The 21,174-nt window shown below is 38.9% G+C and overlaps 9 non-coding genes across 9 annotated transcripts; all 9 read left to right on the plus strand.

The window, feature by feature from the left end:
* The first annotated feature begins 765 nt into the window (after window positions 1-765).
* Window positions 766-837, plus strand: TRNAC-GCA (transfer RNA cysteine (anticodon GCA)). Its single transcript has one exon. It is a non-coding gene; the product is annotated as a tRNA-Cys (tRNA).
* A 1,012-nt stretch (window positions 838-1,849) lies between these two features.
* On the plus strand, window positions 1,850-1,921 carry TRNAC-ACA (transfer RNA cysteine (anticodon ACA)). Its single transcript has one exon. It is a non-coding gene; the product is annotated as a tRNA-Cys (tRNA).
* A 1,012-nt stretch (window positions 1,922-2,933) lies between these two features.
* TRNAC-ACA (transfer RNA cysteine (anticodon ACA)) lies at window positions 2,934-3,005 on the plus strand. Its single transcript has one exon. It is a non-coding gene; the product is annotated as a tRNA-Cys (tRNA).
* Window positions 3,006-4,016: 1,011 nt separating this feature from the next.
* Window positions 4,017-4,088, plus strand: TRNAC-GCA (transfer RNA cysteine (anticodon GCA)). The gene has a single exon. It is a non-coding gene; the product is annotated as a tRNA-Cys (tRNA).
* Window positions 4,089-5,101: 1,013 nt separating this feature from the next.
* TRNAC-GCA (transfer RNA cysteine (anticodon GCA)) lies at window positions 5,102-5,173 on the plus strand. Its single transcript has one exon. It is a non-coding gene; the product is annotated as a tRNA-Cys (tRNA).
* Window positions 5,174-7,269: 2,096 nt separating this feature from the next.
* TRNAC-GCA (transfer RNA cysteine (anticodon GCA)) lies at window positions 7,270-7,341 on the plus strand. The gene has a single exon. It is a non-coding gene; the product is annotated as a tRNA-Cys (tRNA).
* A 1,013-nt stretch (window positions 7,342-8,354) lies between these two features.
* Window positions 8,355-8,426, plus strand: TRNAC-GCA (transfer RNA cysteine (anticodon GCA)). The gene has a single exon. It is a non-coding gene; the product is annotated as a tRNA-Cys (tRNA).
* Window positions 8,427-12,461: 4,035 nt separating this feature from the next.
* On the plus strand, window positions 12,462-12,533 carry TRNAC-ACA (transfer RNA cysteine (anticodon ACA)). Its single transcript has one exon. It is a non-coding gene; the product is annotated as a tRNA-Cys (tRNA).
* Window positions 12,534-15,711: 3,178 nt separating this feature from the next.
* On the plus strand, window positions 15,712-15,783 carry TRNAC-GCA (transfer RNA cysteine (anticodon GCA)). The gene has a single exon. It is a non-coding gene; the product is annotated as a tRNA-Cys (tRNA).
* Window positions 15,784-21,174: the final 5,391 nt, after the last annotated feature.

Raw genomic sequence — 21,174 nt, forward strand, 5'->3', positions numbered from 1 at the left:
GGACTATGAAACCAATTGACAACTTTGTTATACTGTTTGGTGCTTTCTTGTATTGCACTGAAGAAATGGCGTATAAAACTTGGCAGCGAAGCAGTCAACTATTTCTCATTTCACCTGTGTCTTCAGTCTTACATATATTCCACCTCTTCTCTGTGCATGCGAAGTATGTGTTTGTTTGAAGCACTTCATTTTTGTGCAACGTAGGAACTATTTAATTTCTCCTTAAAAGCTCTGCCTACGTGCAAGATGTACGAACTATCATTATAGTTGCAAGAAGGCTGGTCTGAAGAATCAGGCCATTTGCAAACGCAAAATGGCTTTTTCTTATGTATTAAATAGAAGGTATTCGAAAGGGGTGTTTGGGTGTACCTTCCAAATACCGAATTGTAGTGGTACGTAGAAATGTTTTTCCACCATAATTTGGCCCAAAACAATCATACTTCATCACCATCTCAGTGATTGTGGTAACCAATCCTCAAATAATAAGGTGTCCCGTAAAAACCTCTTCCCCTTTAAGAATGTTTCAAAATAATCATTGTATGTAGAGGCATTGGTCCTATGTACCACTGCCTATTCAAATAAAATAACAATGAAACAAATAAGTCTGTTTTTTAAATGATCCAGTTTTCCTTTAATGAATAATATTAAGGACTACTTCTCCTGTTCCACAGTTTCAAGGTTGTACTTTCCGGAACAACTTAGTATGATCCTCTCACTCTTTCATGATGTACTGATATTTTGTCATTCTGATTGTACTGAAAAGCTGGGGATATAGCTCAGTGGTAGAGCATTTGATTGCAGATCAAAAGGTCCCTGGTTCAAATCCTGGTGTCCCCTCACCCTATTTTGATTCTGTTGATTGTAATTGGGACTTTCCATCAATTCCATTTGGATCATCTTTGACAGAGTCAGTGTTCCCTTGGATATTGCACTTTAATGGCATTACAGTGTTTGCTTCTCAAAACCTGTGAGTAAATGCAGTTTTTAACACTCGGCTTGGTATTTCCTTAGGGAAATTTCTGAAACATCATTGATCAATTTTGGAATTCGGCTCTTCCTTTCACAGCACTAAACAAAGGGAATGGACTTTGAAACCAATTGACAACTTTGTTATACTGTTTGGTGCTTTCTTGTATTGCACTGAAGAAATGGCGTATAAAACTTGGCAGCGAAGCAGTCAATCTATTTCTCATTTCACCTGTGTCTTCAGTCTTACATATATTCCACCTCTTCTCTGTGCATGCAAAGTATGTGTTTGTTTGAAGCACTTCATTTTTGTGCAACGTAGGAACTATTTAATTTCTCCTTAAAAGCTCTGCCTACGTGCAAGATGTACGAACTATCATTGCAGTTGCAAGAAGGCTGGTCTGAAGAATCAGGCTATTTGCAAATGCAAAATGGCTTTTTATGATGTATTAAATGGAAGGTATTCGAAAGGGGTGTTTGGGTGTACCTTCCAAATACCGAATTGTAGTGGTACGTAGAAATATTTTTCCACCATAATTTGGCCCAAAACAATCATACTTCATCACCATCTCAGTGATTGTGGTAACCAATCCTCAAATGATAAGGTGTCCTGTAAAAACCTCTTCCCCTTTAAGAATGTTTCAAAACATTCATTGTATGTAGAGGCATTGGTCCTATGTACCACTGCCTATTCAAATAAAATAACGATGAAACAAATAAATCTGTTTTTTAAATGATCCAGTTTTCCTTTAATAAATAATATTAAGGACTACTTCTCCTGTTCCACAGTTTCAAGGTTGTACTTTCTGGCACAACTTAGTATGATCCTCACACTCTTTCATGATGTACTGATAATTTGTCATTCTGACTTTACTGAAAAGCTGGGGATATAGCTCAGTGGTAGAGCATTTGACTACAGATCAAGAGGTCCCTGGTTCAAATCCGGGTGTCCCCTCACCCTACTTTGATTCTGTTGTTTGTAATTGGGACTTTTCATCAATTCCATTTGGATCATCTTTAACAGAGTCAGTGTTCCCTTGGATATTGCACTTTAATAGCATGTCAGTGTTTCCTGCTCAAAACCTGTGAGTAAATGCAGTTTTTAACACTCGGCTTGGTATTCCCTTTGGGAAATTTCTGAAACATCATTGATCAATTTTGGAATTCGGCTCTTCCTTTCACAGCACTAAACAAAGGGAATGGACTATGAAACCAATTGACAACTTTGTTATACTGTTTGGTGCTTTCTTGTATTGCACTGAAGAAATGGCGTATAAAACTTGGCAGCGAAGCAGTCAATCTATTTCTCATTTCACCTGTGTCTTCAGTCGTACATATATTCCACCTCTTCTCTGTGCATGCAAAGTATGTGTTTGTTTGAAGCACTTCATTTTTGTGCAACGTAGGAACTATTTAATTTTTCCTTAAAAGCTCTGCCTACGTGCAAGATGTACGAACTATCATTGCAGTTGCAAGAAGGCTGGTCTGAAGAATCAGGCTATTTGCAAATGCAAAATGGCTTTTTCTGATGTATTAAATGGAAGGTATTCGAAAGGGGTGTTTGGGTGTACCTTCCAAATACCGAATTGTAGTGGTACGTAGAAATGTTTTTCCACCATAATTTGGCCCAAAACAATCATACTTCATCACCATCTCAGTGATTGTGGTAACCAATCCTCAAATGATAAGGTGTCCTGTAAAAACCTCTTCCCCTTTAAGAATGTTTCAAAACATTCATTGTATGTAGAGGCATTGGTCCTATGTACCACTGCCTATTCAAATAAAATAACGATGAAACAAATAAATCTGTTTTTTAAATGATCCAGTTTTCCTTTAATAAATAATATTAAGAACTACTTCTCCTGTTCCACAGTTTCAAGGTTGTACTTTCTGGCACAACTTAGTATGATCCTCACACTCTTTCATGATGTACTGATAATTTGTCATTCTGATTTTACTGAAAAGCTGGGGATATAGCTCAGTGGTAGAGCATTTGACTACAGATCAAGAGATCCCTGGTTCAAATCCGGGTGTCCCCTCACCCTACTTTGATTCTGTTGTTTGTAATTGGGACTTTTCATCAATTCCATTTGGATCATCTTTAACAGAGTCAGTGTTCCCTTGGATATTGCACTTTAATAGCATGTCAGTGTTTCCTGCTCAAAACCTGTGAGTAAATGCAGTTTTTAAAACTCAGCTTGTTATTCCCTTTGGGAAATTTCTGAAACATCATTGATGAATTTTGGAATTCGGCTCTTCCTTTCACAGCACTAAACAAAGGGAATGGACTATGAAACCAATTGACAACTTTGTTATACTGTTTGGTGCTTTCTTGTATTGCACTGAAGAAATGGCGTATAAAACTTGGCAGCGAAGCAGTCAACTATTTCTCATTTCACCTGTGTCTTCAGTCTTACATATATTCCACCTCTTCTCTGTGCATGCGAAGTATGTGTTTGTTTGAAGCACTTCATTTTTGTGCAACGTAGGAACTATTTAATTTCTCCTTAAAAGCTCTGCCTACGTGCAAGATGTACGAACTATCATTATAGTTGCAAGAAGGCTGGTCTGAAGAATCAGGCCATTTGCAAACGCAAAATGGCTTTTTCTTATGTATTAAATAGAAGGTATTCGAAAGGGGTGTTTGGGTGTACCTTCCAAATACCGAATTGTAGTGGTACGTAGAAATGTTTTTCCACCATAATTTGGCCCAAAACAATCATACTTCATCACCATCTCAGTGATTGTGGTAACCAATCCTCAAATAATAAGGTGTCCCGTAAAAACCTCTTCCCCTTTAAGAATGTTTCAAAATAATCATTGTATGTAGAGGCATTGGTCCTATGTACCACTGCCTATTCAAATAAAATAACAATGAAACAAATAAGTCTGTTTTTTAAATGATCCAGTTTTCCTTTAATGAATAATATTAAGGACTACTTCTCCTGTTCCACAGTTTCAAGGTTGTACTTTCCGGAACAACTTAGTATGATCCTCTCACTCTTTCATGATGTACTGATATTTTGTCATTCTGATTGTACTGTAAAGCTGGGGATATAGCTCAGTGGTAGAGCATTTGATTGCAGATCAAAAGGTCCCTGGTTCAAATCCTGGTGTCCCCTCACCCTATTTTGATTCTGTTGATTGTAATTGGGACTTTCCATCAATTCCATTTGGATCATCTTTGACAGAGTCAGTGTTCCCTTGGATATTGCACTTTAATGGCATTACAGTGTTTGCTTCTCAAAACCTGTGAGTAAATGCAGTTTTTAACACTCGGCTTGGTATTTCCTTAGGGAAATTTCTGAAACATCATTGATCAATTTTGGAATTCGGCTCTTCCTTTCACAGCACTAAACAAAGGGAATGGACTTTGAAACCAATTGACAACTTTGTTATACTGTTTGGTGCTTTCTTGTATTGCACTGAAGAAATGGCGTATAAAACTTGGCAGCGAAGCAGTCAATCTATTTCTCATTTCACCTGTGTCTTCAGTCTTACATATATTCCACCTCTTCTCTGTGCATGCAAAGTATGTGTTTGTTTGAAGCACTTCATTTTTGTGCAATGTAGGAACTATTTAATTTCTCCTTAAAAGCTCTGCCTACGTGCAAGATGTACGAACTATCATTGCAGTTGCAAGAAGGCTGGTCTGAAGAATCTGGCCATTTGCAAACACAAAATGGCTTTTTCTGATGTATTAAATGGAAGGTATTCGAAAGGGGGTGTTTGGGTGTACCTTCCAAATACCGAATTGTAGTGGTACGTAGAAATGTTTTTCCACCATAATTTGGCCCAAAACAATCATACTTCATCACCATCTCAGTGATTGTGGTAACCAATCCTCAAATGATAAGGTGTCCCGTAAAAACTTCTTCCCCTTTAAGAATGTTTCAAAACAATCATTGTATGTAGAGGCATTGGTCCTATGTACCACTGCCTATTCAAATAAAATAACAATGAAACAAATAAATCTGTTTTTTAAATGATACAGTTTTCCTTTAATAAATAATATTAAGGACTACTTCTCCTGGTCCACAGTTTCAAGGTTGTACTTTCTGGCACAACATAGTATGATCCTCACACTCTTTCATGATGTACTGATATTTTGTCACTCTGATTTTACTGAAAAGCTGGGGATATAGCTCAGTGGTTGAGCATTTGACTGCAGATCAAGTGGTCCCTGGTTCAAATCCGGGTGTCCCCTCACCCTATTTTGATTCTGTTGTTTGTAATTGGGAATTTTCATCAATTCCATTTGGATCATCTTTGACAGAGTCAGTGTTCCCTTGGATATTGCACTTTAATAGCATTTTAGTGGTTCCTGCTCAAAGCCTGTGAGTAAATGCAGTTTTTAACACTCGGCTTGGTATTCCCTTGGGGAAATTTCTGAAACATCATTGATCAATTTTGGTATTCGTCTCTTCCTTTCACAGCACTAAACAAAGGGAATGGACTATGAAACCAATTGACAACTTTGTTATACTGTTTGGTGCTTTCTTGTATTGCACTGAAGAAATGGCGTATAAAACTTGGTAGCGAAGCAGTCAATCTATTTCTCATTTCACCTGTGTATTCAGTCTTACATATATTCCACCTCTTCTCTGTGCATGCAAAGTATGATTTTGTTTGAAGCACTTCATTTTTGTGCAACGTAGGAACTATTTAATTTCTCCTTAAAAGCTCTGCCTACATGCAAGATGTACGAACTATCATTGCAGTTGCAAGAAGGCTGGTCTAAAAAATCAGGCCATTTGCAAACGCAAAATGGCTTTTTCTGATGTATTAAATGGAAGGTATTCGAAAGGGGTGGTTGGGTGTACCTTCCAAATACCAAATTGTAGTGGTACGTAGAAATGTTTTTCCACCATAATTTGGCCCAAAACAATCATACTTCTTCACCATCTCCGTGATTGTGGTAACCAATCCTCAAATGATAAGGTGTCCCGTAAAAACCTCTTCCCCTTTAAGAATGTTTCAAAACAATCATTGTATGTAGAGGCATTGGTCCTATGTACCACTGCCTATTCAAATAAAATAACAATGAAACAAATAAATCTGTTTTTTAAATGATCCAGTTTTCCTTTAATAAATAATATTAAGGACTACTTCTCCTGTTCCACAGTTTCAAGGTTATACTTTCTGGCACAACTTAGTATGATCCTCACACTCTTTCATGATGTACTGATATTTTGTCATTCTGATTTTACTGAAAAGCTGGGGATATAGCTCAGTGGTAGAGCATTTGACTGCAGATCAAGAGGTCCCTCGTCCAAATCCGGGTGTCCCCTCCACCATATTTTGATTCTGTTGTTTGTAATTGGGACTTTTCATCAATTCCATTTGGATCATCTTTGACAGAGTCAGTGTTCCCTTGGATATTGCACTTTAATAGCATGTCAGTGTTTCCTGCTCAAAACCTGTGAGTAAATGCAGTTTTTAAAACTCAGCTTGTTATTCCCTTTGGGAAATTTCTGAAACATCATTGATGAATTTTGGAATTCGGCTCTTCCTTTCACAGCACTAAACAAAGGGAATGGACTATGAAACCAATTGACAACTTTGTTATACTGTTTGGTGCTTTCTTGTATTGCACTGAAGAAATGGCGTATAAAACTTGGCAGCGAAGCAGTCAACTATTTCTCATTTCACCTGTGTCTTCAGTCTTACATATATTCCACCTCTTCTCTGTGCATGCGAAGTATGTGTTTGTTTGAAGCACTTCATTTTTGTGCAACGTAGGAACTATTTAATTTCTCCTTAAAAGCTCTGCCTACGTGCAAGATGTACGAACTATCATTATAGTTGCAAGAAGGCTGGTCTGAAGAATCAGGCCATTTGCAAACGCAAAATGGCTTTTTCTTATGTATTAAATAGAAGGTATTCGAAAGGGGTGTTTGGGTGTACCTTCCAAATACCGAATTGTAGTGGTACGTAGAAATGTTTTTCCACCATAATTTGGCCCAAAACAATCATACTTCATCACCATCTCAGTGATTGTGGTAACCAATCCTCAAATAATAAGGTGTCCCGTAAAAACCTCTTCCCCTTTAAGAATGTTTCAAAATAATCATTGTATGTAGAGGCATTGGTCCTATGTACCACTGCCTATTCAAATAAAATAACAATGAAACAAATAAGTCTGTTTTTTAAATGATCCAGTTTTCCTTTAATGAATAATATTAAGGACTACTTCTCCTGTTCCACAGTTTCAAGGTTGTACTTTCCGGAACAACTTAGTATGATCCTCTCACTCTTTCATGATGTACTGATATTTTGTCATTCTGATTGTACTGTAAAGCTGGGGATATAGCTCAGTGGTAGAGCATTTGATTGCAGATCAAAAGGTCCCTGGTTCAAATCCTGGTGTCCCCTCACCCTATTTTGATTCTGTTGATTGTAATTGGGACTTTCCATCAATTCCATTTGGATCATCTTTGACAGAGTCAGTGTTCCCTTGGATATTGCACTTTAATGGCATTACAGTGTTTGCTTCTCAAAACCTGTGAGTAAATGCAGTTTTTAACACTCGGCTTGGTATTTCCTTAGGGAAATTTCTGAAACATCATTGATCAATTTTGGAATTCGGCTCTTCCTTTCACAGCACTAAACAAAGGGAATGGACTTTGAAACCAATTGACAACTTTGTTATACTGTTTGGTGCTTTCTTGTATTGCACTGAAGAAATGGCGTATAAAACTTGGCAGCGAAGCAGTCAATCTATTTCTCATTTCACCTGTGTCTTCAGTCTTACATATATTCCACCTCTTCTCTGTGCATGCAAAGTATGTGTTTGTTTGAAGCACTTCATTTTTGTGCAACGTAGGAACTATTTAATTTCTCCTTAAAAGCTCTGCCTACGTGCAAGATGTACGAACTATCATTGCAGTTGCAAGAAGGCTGGTCTGAAGAATCTGGCCATTTGCAAACACAAAATGGCTTTTTCTGATGTATTAAATGGAAGGTATTCGAAAGGGGGTGTTTGGGTGTACCTTCCAAATACCGAATTGTAGTGGTACGTAGAAATGTTTTTCCACCATAATTTGGCCCAAAACAATCATACTTCATCACCATCTCAGTGATTGTGGTAACCAATCCTCAAATGATAAGGTGTCCCGTAAAAACTTCTTCCCCTTTAAGAATGTTTCAAAACAATCATTGTATGTAGAGGCATTGGTCCTATGTACCACTGCCTATTCAAATAAAATAACAATGAAACAAATAAATCTGTTTTTTAAATGATACAGTTTTCCTTTAATAAATAATATTAAGGACTACTTCTCCTGTTCCACAGTTTCAAGGTTGTACTTTCTGGCACAACATAGTATGATCCTCACACTCTTTCATGATGTACTGATATTTTGTCACTCTAATTTTACTGAAAAGCTGGGGATATAGCTCAGTGGTTGAGCATTTGACTGCAGATCAAGTGGTCCCTGGTTCAAATCCGGGTGTCCCCTCACCCTATTTTGATTCTGTTGTTTGTAATTGGGACTTTTCATCAATTCCATTTGGATCATCTTTGACAGAGTCAGTGTTCCCTTGGATATTGCACTTTAATAGCATTTTAGTGGTTCCTGCTCAAAGCCTGTGAGTAAATGCAGTTTTTAACACTCGGCTTGGTATTCCCTTGGGGAAATTTCTGAAACATCATTGATCAATTTTGGTATTCGTCTCTTCCTTTCACAGCACTAAACAAAGGGAATGGACTATGAAACCAATTGACAACTTTGTTATACTGTTTGGTGCTTTCTTGTATTGCACTGAAGAAATGGCGTATAAAACTTGGTAGCGAAGCAGTCAATCTATTTCTCATTTCACCTGTGTATTCAGTCTTACATATATTCCACCTCTTCTCTGTGCATGCAAAGTATGATTTTGTTTGAAGCACTTCATTTTTGTGCAACGTAGGAACTATTTAATTTCTCCTTAAAAGCTCTGCCTACGTGCAAGATGTACGAACTATCATTGCAGTTGCAAGAAGGCTGGTCTAAAAAATCAGGCCATTTGCAAACGCAAAATGGCTTTTTCTGATGTATTAAATGGAAGGTATTCGAAAGGGGTGGTTGGGTGTACCTTCCAAATACCAAATTGTAGTGGTACGTAGAAATGTTTTTCCACCATAATTTGGCCCAAAACAATCATACTTCTTCACCATCTCCGTGATTGTGGTAACCAATCCTCAAATGATAAGGTGTCCCGTAAAAACCTCTTCCCCTTTAAGAATGTTTCAAAACAATCATTGTATGTAGAGGCATTGGTCCTATGTACCACTGCCTATTCAAATAAAATAACAATGAAACAAATAAATCTGTTTTTTAAATGATCCAGTTTTCCTTTAATAAATAATATTAAGGACTACTTCTCCTGTTCCACAGTTTCAAGGTTATACTTTCTGGCACAACTTAGTATGATCCTCACACTCTTTCATGATGTACTGATATTTTGTCATTCTGATTTTACTGAAAAGCTGGGGATATAGCTCAGTGGTAGAGCATTTGACTGCAGATCAAGAGGTCCCTCGTCCAAATCCGGGTGTCCCCTCCACCATATTTTGATTCTGTTGTTTGTAATTGGGACTTTTCATCAATTCCATTTGGATCATCTTTGACAGAGTCAGTGTTCCCTTGGATATTGCACTTTAATAGCATTTCAGTGTTTCCTGCTCAAAACCTGTGAGTAAATACAGTTTTTAACACTCGGCTTGTTATTCCCTTTGGGAAATTTCTGAAACATCATTGATCAATTTTGGAATTCGGCTCTTCCTTTCACAGCACTAAACAAAGGGAATGGACTATGAAACCAATTGACAACTTTGTTATACTGTTTGGTGCTTTCTTGTATTGCACTGAAGAAATGGCGTATAAAACTTGGCAGCGAAGCAGTCAATCTATTTCTCATTTCACCTGTGTCTTCAGTCTTACATATATTCCTCCTCTTCTCTGTGCATGCAAAGTATGTGTTTGTTTGAAGCACTTCATTTTTGTGCAACGTAGGAACTATTTAATTTCTCCTTAAAAGCTCTGCCTACGTGCAAGATGTACGAACTATCATTGCAGTTGCAAGAAGGCTGGTCTGAAGAATCAGGCCATTTTCAAACGCAAAATGGCTTTTTCTGATGTATTAAATGGAAGGTATTCGAAAGGGTTGTTTGGGTGTACCTTCCAAATACCGAATTGTAGTGGTACGTAGAAATGTTTTTCCACCATAATTTGGCCCAAAACAATCATACTTCATCACCATCTCAGTGATTGTGGTAACAAATCCTCAAATGATAAGGTGTCCCGTAAAAACCTCTTCCCCTTTAATAATGTTTCAAAACAATCATTGTATGTAGAGGCATTGGTCCTATGTACCACTGCCTATTCAAATAAAATAACAATGAAACAAATATCTGTCTTTTAAATGATCCAGTTTTCCTTTAATAAATAATATTAAGGACTACTTCTCCTGTTCCACAGTTTCAAGGTTGTACTTTCCGGAACAACTTAGTATGATCCTCTCACTCTTTCATGATGTACTGATATTTTGTCATTCAGATTTTACTGTAAAGCTGGGGATATATCTCAGTGGTAGAGCATTTGACTGCAGATCAAGAGGTCCCTGGTTCAAATCCTGGTGTCCCCTCACCCTATTTTGGTTCTGTTGTTTGTAATTGGGACTTTTCATCAATTCCATTTGGATCATCTTTGACAGAGTCAGTGTTCCCTTGAATATTGCACTTTAATAGCATTTCAGTGTTTCCTGCTCAAAACCTGTGAATAAATGCAGTTTTTAATACTAGGCTTGTTATTCCCTTTGGGACATTTCTGAAACATCATTGATCAATTTTGGAATTCGGCTCTTCCTTTCACAGCACTAAACAAAGGGAATGGACTATGAAACCAATTGACAACTTTGTTATACTGTTTGGTGCTTTCTTGTATTGCACTGAAGAAATGGCGTATAAAACTTGGCAGCAAAGCAGTCAACTATTTTTCATTTCACCTGTGTCTTCAGTCTTACATATATTCCACCTCTTCTCTGTGCATGCAAAGTATGTGTTTGTTTGAAGCACTTCATTTTTGTGCAACGTAGGTACTATTTAATTTCTCCTTAAAAGCTCTGCCTACGTGCAAGATGTACGAACTATCCTTGCAGTTGCAAGAAGGATGGTCTGAAGAATCAGGCCATTTGCAAACGCAAAATGGCTTTTTCTGATGTATTAAATAGAAGGTATTCGAAAGGGGTGTTTGGGTGTACCTTCCAAATACCGAATTGTAGTGGTACGTAGAAATGTTTTTCCACCATAATTTAGCCCAAAACAATCATACTTCATCACCATCTCAGTGATTGTGTTAACCAATCCTCAAATGATAAGGTGTCCCATAAAAACTTCTTCCCCTTTAAGAATGTTTCAAAACAATCATTGTATGTAGAGGCATTGGTCCTATGTACCACTGCCTAATCAAATAAAATAACAATGAAACAAATAAATCTGTTTTTTAAATGATCCAGTTTTCCTTTAATAACTAATATTAAGGACTACTTCTCCTGTTCCACAGTTTCAAGGTTGTACTTTCTGGCACAACTTAGTATGATCCTCACACTCTTTCATGATGTACTGATATTTTGTCATTCTTATTTTAATGCAAAGCTGGGGATATAGCTCAGTGGTAGAGCATTTGACTGCAGATCAAGAGGTCCCTGGTTCAAATCCGTGTGTCCCCTCACCATATTTTAAGGGAATGGACTATGAAACCAATTGACAACTTTGTTATACTGTTTGGTGCTTTCTTGTATTGCACTGAAGAAATGGCGTATAAAACTTGGCAGCGAAGCAGTCAATCTATTTCTCATTTCACCTGTGTCTTCAGTCTTACATATATTCCACCTCTTCTCTGTGCATGCAAAGTATGTGTTTGTTTGAAGCACTTCATTTTTGTGCAACGTAGGAACTATTTAATTTCTCCTTAAAAGCTCTGCCTACGTGCAAGATGTACGAACTATCATTGCAGTTGCAAGAAGGCTGGTCTGAAGAATCAGGCTATTTGCAAATGCAAAATGGCTTTTTCTGATGTATTAAATGGAAGATATTCGAAAGGGGTGTTTGGGTGTACCTTCCAAATACCGAATTGTAGTGGTACGTAGAAATGTTTTTCCACCATAATTTGGCCCAAAACAATCATACTTCATCACCATCTCAGTGATTGTGGTAACCAATCCTCAAATGATAAGGTGTCCTGTAAAAACCTCTTCCCCTTTAAGAATGTTTCAAAACATTCATTGTATGTAGAGGCATAGGTCCTATGTACCACTGCCTATTCAAATAAAATAACAATGAAACAAATAAATCTCTTTTTTAAATGATCCAGTTTTCCTTTAATAAATAATATTAAGGACTACTTCTCCTGTTCCACAGTTTCAAGGTTGTACTTTCTGGCACAACTTAGTATGATCCTCACACTCTTTCATGATGTACTGATAATTTGTCATTCTGATTTTACTGAAAAGCAGGTGATATCGCTCAGTGGTAGAGCATTTGACTACAGATCATGAGGTCCCTGGTTCAAATCCGGGTGTCCCCTCACCCTACTTTGATTCTGTTGTTTGTAATTGGGACTTTTCATCAATTCCATTTGGATCATCTTTAACAGAGTCAGTGTTCCCTTGGATATTGCACTTTAATAGCATGTCAGTGTTTCCTGCTCAAAACCTGTGAGTAAATGCAGTTTTTAAAACTCAGCTTGGTATTCCCTTTGGGAAATTTCTGAAACATCATTGATGAATTTTGGAATTCGGCTCTTCCTTTCACAGCACTAAACAAAGGGAATGGACTATGAAACCAATTGACAACTTTGTTATACTGTTTGGTGCTTTCTTGTATTGCACTGAAGAAATGGCGTATAAAACTTGGCAGCGAAGCAGTCAACTATTTCTCATTTCACCTGTGTCTTCAGTCTTACATATATTCCACCTCTTCTCTGTGCATGCGAAGTATGTGTTTGTTTGAAGCACTTCATTTTTGTGCAACGTAGGAACTATTTAATTTCTCCTTAAAAGCTCTGCCTACGTGCAAGATGTACGAACTATCATTATAGTTGCAAGAAGGCTGGTCTGAAGAATCAGGCCATTTGCAAACGCAAAATGGCTTTTTCTTATGTATTAAATAGAAGGTATTCGAAAGGGGTGTTTGGGTGTACCTTCCAAATACCGAATTGTAGTGGTACGTAGAAATGTTTTTCCACCATAATTTGGCCCAAAACAATCATACTTCATCACCATCTCAGTGATTGTGGTAACCAATCCTCAAATAATAAGGTGTCCCGTAAAAACCTCTTCCCCTTTAAGAATGTTTCAAAACAATCATTGTATGTAGAGGCATTGGTCCTATGTACCACTGCCTATTCAAATAAAATAACAATGAAACAAATAAGTCTGTTTTTTAAATGATCCAGTTTTCCTTTAATAAATAATATTAAGGACTACTTCTCCTTTTCCACAGTTTCAAGGTTGTACTTTCTGGCACAACTTAGTATGATCCTCACACTCTTTCATGATGTACTGATATTTTGTCATTCTGATTTTACTGAAAAGCTGGGGATATAGCCCAGTGGTAGAGCATTTGACTGCAGATCAAGAGGTCCCTGGTTTAAATCCAGGTGTCCCCTCACCCTATTTTGATTCTGTTGTTTGTAATTGGGAATTTTCATCAATTCCATTTGGATCATCTTTGACAGAGTCAGTGTTCCCTTGGATATTGCACTTTAATAGCATGTCAGTGTTTCCTGCTCAAAACCTGTGAGTAAATGCAGTTTTTAAAACTCAGCTTGGTATTCCCTTCGGGAAATTTCTGAAACATCATTGATGAATTTTGGAATTCGGCTCTTCCTTTCACAGCACTAAACAAAGGGAATGGACTATGAAACCAATTGACAACTTTTTTATACTGTTTGGTGCTTTCTTGTATTGCACTGAAGAAATGGCGTATAAAACTTGGCAGCGAAGCAGTCAACTATTTCTCATTTCACCTGTGTCTTCAGTCTTACATATATTCCACCTCTTCTCTGTGCATGCGAAGTATGTGTTTGTTTGAAGCACTTCATTTTTGTGCAACGTAGGAACTATTTAATTTCTCCTTAAAAGCTCTGCCTACGTGCAAGATGTACGAACTATCATTATAGTTGCAAGAAGGCTGGTCTGAAGAATCAGGCCATTTGCAAACGCAAAATGGCTTTTTCTTATGTATTAAATTGAAGGTATTCGAAAGGGGTGTTTGGGTGTACCTTCCAAATACCGAATTGTAGTGGTACGTAGAAATGTTTTTCCACCATAATTTGGCCCAAAACAATCATACTTCATCACCATCTCAGTGATTGTGGTAACCAATCCTCAAATAATAAGGTGTCCCGTAAAAACCTCTTCCCCTTTAAGAATGTTTCAAAACAATCATTGTATGTAGAGGCATTGGTCCTATGTACCACTGCCTATTCAAATAAAATAACAATGAAACAAATAAGTCTGTTTATTAAATGATCCAGTTTTCCTTTAATAAATAATATTAAGGACTACTTCTCCTTTTCCACAGTTTCAAGGTTGTACTTTCTGGCACGACTTAGTATGATCCTCACACTCTTTCATGATGTACTGATATTTTGTCATTCTGATTTTACTGAAAAGCTGGGGATATAGCCCAGTGGTAGAGCATTTGACTGCAGATCAAGAGGTCCCTGGTTTAAATCCAGGTGTCCCCTCACCCTATTTTGATTCTGTTGATTGTAATTGGGACTTTCCATCAATTCCATTTGGATCATCTTTGACAGAGTCAGTGTTCCCTTGGATATTGCACTTTAATGGCATTACAGTGTTTGCTTCTCAAAACCTGTGAGTAAATGCAGTTTTTAACACTCGGCTTGGTATTTCCTTAGGGAAATTTCTGAAACATCATTGATCAATTTTGGAATTCGGCTCTTCCTTTCACAGCACTAAACAAAGGGAATGGACTTTGAAACCAATTGACAACTTTGTTATACTGTTTGGTGCTTTCTTGTATTGCACTGAAGAAATGGCGTATAAAACTTGGCAGCGAAGCAGTCAATCTATTTCTCATTTCACCTGTGTCTTCAGTCTTACATATATTCCACCTCTTCTCTGTGCATGCAAAGTATGTGTTTGTTTGAAGCACTTCATTTTTGTGCAACGTAGGAACTATTTAATTTCTCCTTAAAAGCTCTGCCTACGTGCAAGATGTACGAACTATCATTGCAGTTGCAAGAAGGCTGGTCTGAAGAATCTGGCCATTTGCAAACACAAAATGGCTTTTTCTGATGTATTAAATGGAAGGTATTCGAAAGGGGTGTTTGGGTGTACCTTCCAAATACCGAATTGTAGTGGTACGTAGAAATGTTTTTCCACCATAATTTGGCCCAAAACAATCATACTTCATCACCATCTCAGTGATTGTGGTAACCAATCCTCAAATGATAAGGTGTCCCGTAAAAACTTCTTCCCCTTTAAGAATGTTTCAAAACAATCATTGTATGTAGAGGCATTGGTCCTATGTACCACTGCCTATTCAAATAAAATAACAATGAAACAAATAAATCTGTTTTTTAAATGATACAGTTTTCCTTTAATAAATAATATTAAGGACTACTTCTCCTGTTCCACAGTTTCAAGGTTGTACTTTCTGGCACAACATAGTATGATCCTCACACTCTTTCATGATGTACTGATATTTTGTCACTCTGATTTTACTGAAAAGCTGGGGATATAGCTCAGTGGTTGAGCATTTGACTGCAGATCAAGTGGTCCCTGGTTCAAATCCGGGTGTCCCCTCACCCTATTTTGATTCTGTTGTTTGTAATTGGGACTTTTCATCAATTCCATTTGGATCATCTTTGACAGAGTCAGTGTTCCCTTGGATATTGCACTTTAATAGCATTTCAGTGTTTCCTGCTCAAAGCCTGTGAGTAAATGCAGTTTTTAACACTCGGCTTGGTATTCCCTTGGGTAAATTTCTGAAACATCATTGATCAATTTTGGTATTCGTCTCTTCCTTTCACAGCACTAAACAAAGGGAATGGACTATGAAACCAATTGACAACTTTGTTATACTGTTTGGTGCTTTCTTGTATTGCACTGAAGAAATGGCGTATAAAACTTGGCAGCGAAGCAGTCAATCTATTTCTCATTTCACCTGTGTATTCAGTCTTACATATATTCCACCTCTTCTCTGTGCATGCAAAGTATGATTTTGTTTGAAGCACTTCATTTTTGTGCAACGTAGGAACTATTTAATTTCTCCTTAAAAGCTCTGCCTACGTGCAAGATGTACGAACTATCATTGCAGTTGCAAGAAGGCTGGTCTAAAAAATCAGGCCATTTGCAAACGCAAAATGGCTTTTTCTGATGTATTAAATGGAAGGTATTCGAAAGGGGTGGTTGGGTGTACCTTCCAAATACCAAATTGTAGTGGTACGTAGAAATGTTTTCCACCATAATTTGGCCCAAAACAATCATACTTCTTCACCATCTCCGTGATTGTGGTAACCAATCCTCAAATGATAAGGTGTCCCGCAAAAACCTCTTCCCCTTTAAGAATGTTTCAAAACAATCATTGTATGTAGAGGCATTGGTCCTATGTACCACTGCCTATTCAAATAAAATAACAATGAAACAAATAAATCTGTTTTTTAAATGATCCAGTTTTCCTTTAATAAATAATATTAAGGACTACTTCTCCTGTTCCACAGTTTCAAGGTTATACTTTCTGGCACAACTTAGTATGATCCTCACACTCTTTCATGATGTACTGATATTTTGTCATTCTGATTTTACTGAAAAGCTGGGGATATAGCTCAGTGGTAGAGCATTTGACTGCAGATCAAGAGGTCCCTCGTCCAAATCCGGGTGTCCCCTCCACCATATTTTGATTCTGTTGTTTGTAATTGGGACTTTTCATCAATTCCATTTGGATCATCTTTGACAGAGTCAGTGTTCCCTTGGATATTGCACTTTAATAGCATTTCATTGATTCCTGCTCAAAACCTGTGAGTAAATGCAGTTTTTAACACTCGGCTTGGTATTCCCTTTGGGAAATTTCTGAAACATCATTGATCAATTTTGGAATTCGGCTCTTCCTTTCACAGCACTAAACAAAGGGAATGGACTATGAAACCAATTGACAACTTTGTTATACTGTTTGGTGCTTTCTTGTATTGCACTGTGAGGTTCCGTGACAATTTTAAGTGATGTTTTTTGATTCGCACGAATATGGTCGAGTCTGGTATCTAAGAACCGCAAATGACGAGTTTAGTAAGTGTGCGCAGTTTCGCTGTGCTAACTTAAACCGTTCATTTGATATGTGGGTTTTTCATCTGTACCCACGGGTTCCATCTTAGATACGGCATCCATTTTGTCTCTTGCCCTCAAGTAGCCAGCGAACGGACACTGTCCGCTTCGTCACCCTGGGACTCTCAGGATATTTGTGGAAGACACATGTACTTTGTAAATATCTTGTACGATGAGGGGGATGATACTGTAAGGCAGATGGCCCCGCTCGAGGCTCATCTTGCCGTCCGGTTTATTGTCTCAGCCGTGCATCTCATTAGGCACGTCCCTTTGATGCCTGTATCTCGTGTTTCCCGATACCTCCCCTTTTACACCCTTTTCCATTTCCCCACTGTCTCCATCTCCCTCTGCACCTGTCTTTGTCCCTATTTCGATCTGTTTTTACTGCCGATTGGAATTCACTAATGTTGGGAAGATGGGTTTTTACAGTTGGGAACCGCCAAATGTTTCCGCACTTATGTTCCGGACCTTATGTGTACCAAAGTGACCAAAGCGACCCCTCTGGGGGATAATTATGGGAACCAGGTTGTAAAATTTTGTGTACCATGTTGTCCTATGAGTTAATTTTGTATAAAAGGAGCGATCCACAGAACCAATTTGAAGCAGTCTCCCCAAGTTGCACGTGTTGTACTTGTCGTGACTTCTGTGTTCCCTGCAGCAATAAACCTTGAATCTTTGACGCCGAAGGAAGTGTCCCGTGTCTCTGTAGTTTGTGCGCCGAAACAGGTATCCCATGAAGGTTATAGGTGTTGTTCCCTGGCACCGCTGGTACTGTTAAAAAGTCCAGTCCTTCAGTTGGCGCCCAACGTGGGGCGACTTCAGCGGTACCGGTCCGGTCCAAAGCCTGATGATCGTGAGGAACTTCGTGTGAAATCTCCGAGGGAAGGTGCACCCCGCTTCATCGATCCTGTTGTCGAAATAAGTGGCCCGAAGTTTTTCCCTGCGAAGATTCCCGCCTCCTGACGGCTGCGACGGACCGATGCCCTGACTGTCGACCTGTCTTCGACGCCCGGCGTAGACCTTATGTACAAGCGAGACGATAGACGGGCCTTCCTGGTGACGCCATTGAAGTTCTGAGTTAAGTATTTGTGGGTCGCTCCCAGTCCTTAGTGGTTGTTCTAGCTTTTTGAAAGCTTTGTGGTTAGCCTTTAAGGCTTTGTGGTAATAGCTCTCCGAGCTTTGTAATAGCCTTAAGGCTTTGTTGTATTGCATGGTTCCATTGCATTTGTGGTTCTTAGTATTGGTTCTTAGTATTATTTGACAGTTGCAATTGCCAAAAACCGAGGGTTTTGACTTACACGAGGTTTTATTGCTTCGGTAATCCTTGAAGTTTGATACTAGGTTAGTGTGCACGATGCCTAGCCATAGTGATTTGTTTCGTATTTTCAAATGTTGCGCAATGGATTCCCGGTTGGAGGACTCGTGTCCGATACCTCCAGTTGGAACTCCGATACATGATCTATATAGTCGACATGGGGTGGGTCCTATAATCTATAATGATTACTGGATCCGCTATACAAAGAAAGACGGTGACCTTAGATGGCCACCACACGGAACTTTTGAACTTTCGATTTTAGATAATCTTGAGGCTAAATTATTTTTAAAGAAAGCTAGGCCAGCTATGTTTGATTCCTTTCGGGTATGGCGTAAAGAGGCCAAACAGAAAGAAATCAAACAACTTAAAAATGATAAAAAGCAAGAGTTTGTTCCGATAATGCAAGCTATAAAAGAATGCAGACAAGACAAAGAAGAAAAAGATATGGAAATCGCTACTAGATTGCATCACATGAAAATAGATAAATGTTACCCAGTCTTACCGAATAATCTAGAAAAGAAAGAAGAAGATTTAAAGGAGGATTCCTTGCTATCATACTTGATGAAATCACCACCTCCTTATGTACAGGGTGCTACTGCTCCTGTAGCTCCTCCTATAGCTCCTCCTGTTGTTCCTCTTGTTGCTCCAGCGGCTGCGGGCCAGCCCGCTGTTAACCCTACGTTTGTTCCACCACCTGTCCTCGTTCCTACTGCTCCTGTACCTGTACCTTTGCAGACTGTTGTTTCTGCTACTCCGACTATCTTGTCCGTTCCTACTATGCCTTCCTTCACCTCTAGTGTTGTTGCTCCTGTTTTTCTTTCTCCTTCTGTTCGTAAGCGTGTTCCTAACTCTGTTGCTACCCTTTATTCACCTCTTTCCGGTCCGTTATTTTCGTCTGATTCATCTGAAACTCCTCAGAGACGGAGTCAGATCCCTAGTGGTAGGGAGAAAGAGACGTTAGTAACAATGGCACATAGGTGGATAAGACATCCTGCTAATTACACTCCGCGTGTAGTATTTGATACGTTTTCTCAGTTTAATGAGCCTACGCAGAGATTCGTATTTGAGGAAATGTGTAACTTTTTGAGAGAAGAATGGTACAATAATGATGTAGATGATGTACCGTCCGACATAATTGAACTCCAGAGTCACTTTTCGAACGGTATGATTATAGGAGACGATGTACGACGTGCCGTGGAACGCTTATTAGCATTCAGACCCACAGCACATTCTCGGGTGTCATTAGATGATACCACTGAGAGCTGGAAAGCGGTTCCTGGTCAGTATCCCATGAGAGAAGTCCCGCCACTGTGGGTGCCTGGAGATCCGCAAGCTAACCCTGCGGTTTTACCACATTTTCGAAGGGTGTGGATACATCTTCCATGGAAACGATCGGAAGTTTTGCAAGTGAAGCAATCCTTACCCGATCCGCGTAAAAATCCGGCTGGTTATTATAAGGAGTTATCACAACTGATAGAAGCTTCTATTATGAATATTGCCGACATCGACATGTTGTTTGGCAATGTTGTACCGCAACCAGTTTGGGCAAAAATTCGTCAAGCCAATCACGCAGCTGAATTAGGGGGTGATTGGGCTGCACTGCTAGCAGCTGATGCATTACAAGTTGGTGGGGCTAAACCTGAACAGTTGATCTTGGATTTGCCTCAGAAAATCATTACGCTCATGAAAACTCTCATGCCAGCGATGAAGGTGAACTGGGATAAGTTATCAGCTTGTAAACAAAAGAAAGACGAGAGTGTCTCGGATTTCTTTACAAGGTTTGAGGAAGCGTTTGTCGACCACAGCGGACAGGACATGGGCGCTGAGGGAGGTCAGCGGTTATTCGTTGACAAATTTGTGTCAAATTTGCTGCCTGAGCTATGCAACAAATTAAAGAATTCAGAAAGTGCGTGGGCAGTTTCAACCCCTGCGCAAATATTAGCAACGGCTCAGTATTATGAGAATAGGGAAAAGGAAGAAAGTGATCGTGTAGAAAAGAAAACGAAAGAACTCAAAACGAAGGTTTTGTTGCAGCAAGCATACCCTCCACGATCAAACCAAAATGATGCACAACAGCAGTATCGACCACGAGCACAGCTCGATAGAACACAGCCGCGCTCTGACAACTTTGATCCCAGATCTTCACTTGGGTATAATCAGTGCGCATATTGTAGGAAAGAGGGACACCTAAAATATGATTGTCTTGCTTTACGGGACCGTCTGAATGGTGTGTCGACACGAGGAAATCGTGGCGGTGGTCCTCAGCAGGCACCACGTGGTAGAGGTCGTGGTTCATCCCACAATCAGATTGATCGTCATCAAAATCAATCGGATGCAAATAATTATTTTGACCAGCGAAATGCGGGGTCAGTTCGATCTGCACAGTATAATGTTGATGATTATTATATAGACCACGAGACTGTTGTAAATGACCACTACTAGGACAGCCAACGACAAAGAGAGGGAGTAGTGTCAGTTCCGGTCGATCAGAGTGGGCCTTACGTTGCAGTGACTACATCGGGTGTAGTTGAGCCTTTTCTGTTAGACACTGGTGCGACGAA

This window comes from Lissotriton helveticus, chromosome 1_2, assembly GCF_964261635.1.
Source record: "Lissotriton helveticus chromosome 1_2, aLisHel1.1, whole genome shotgun sequence".
NCBI lineage: Eukaryota > Metazoa > Chordata > Amphibia > Caudata > Salamandridae > Lissotriton > Lissotriton helveticus.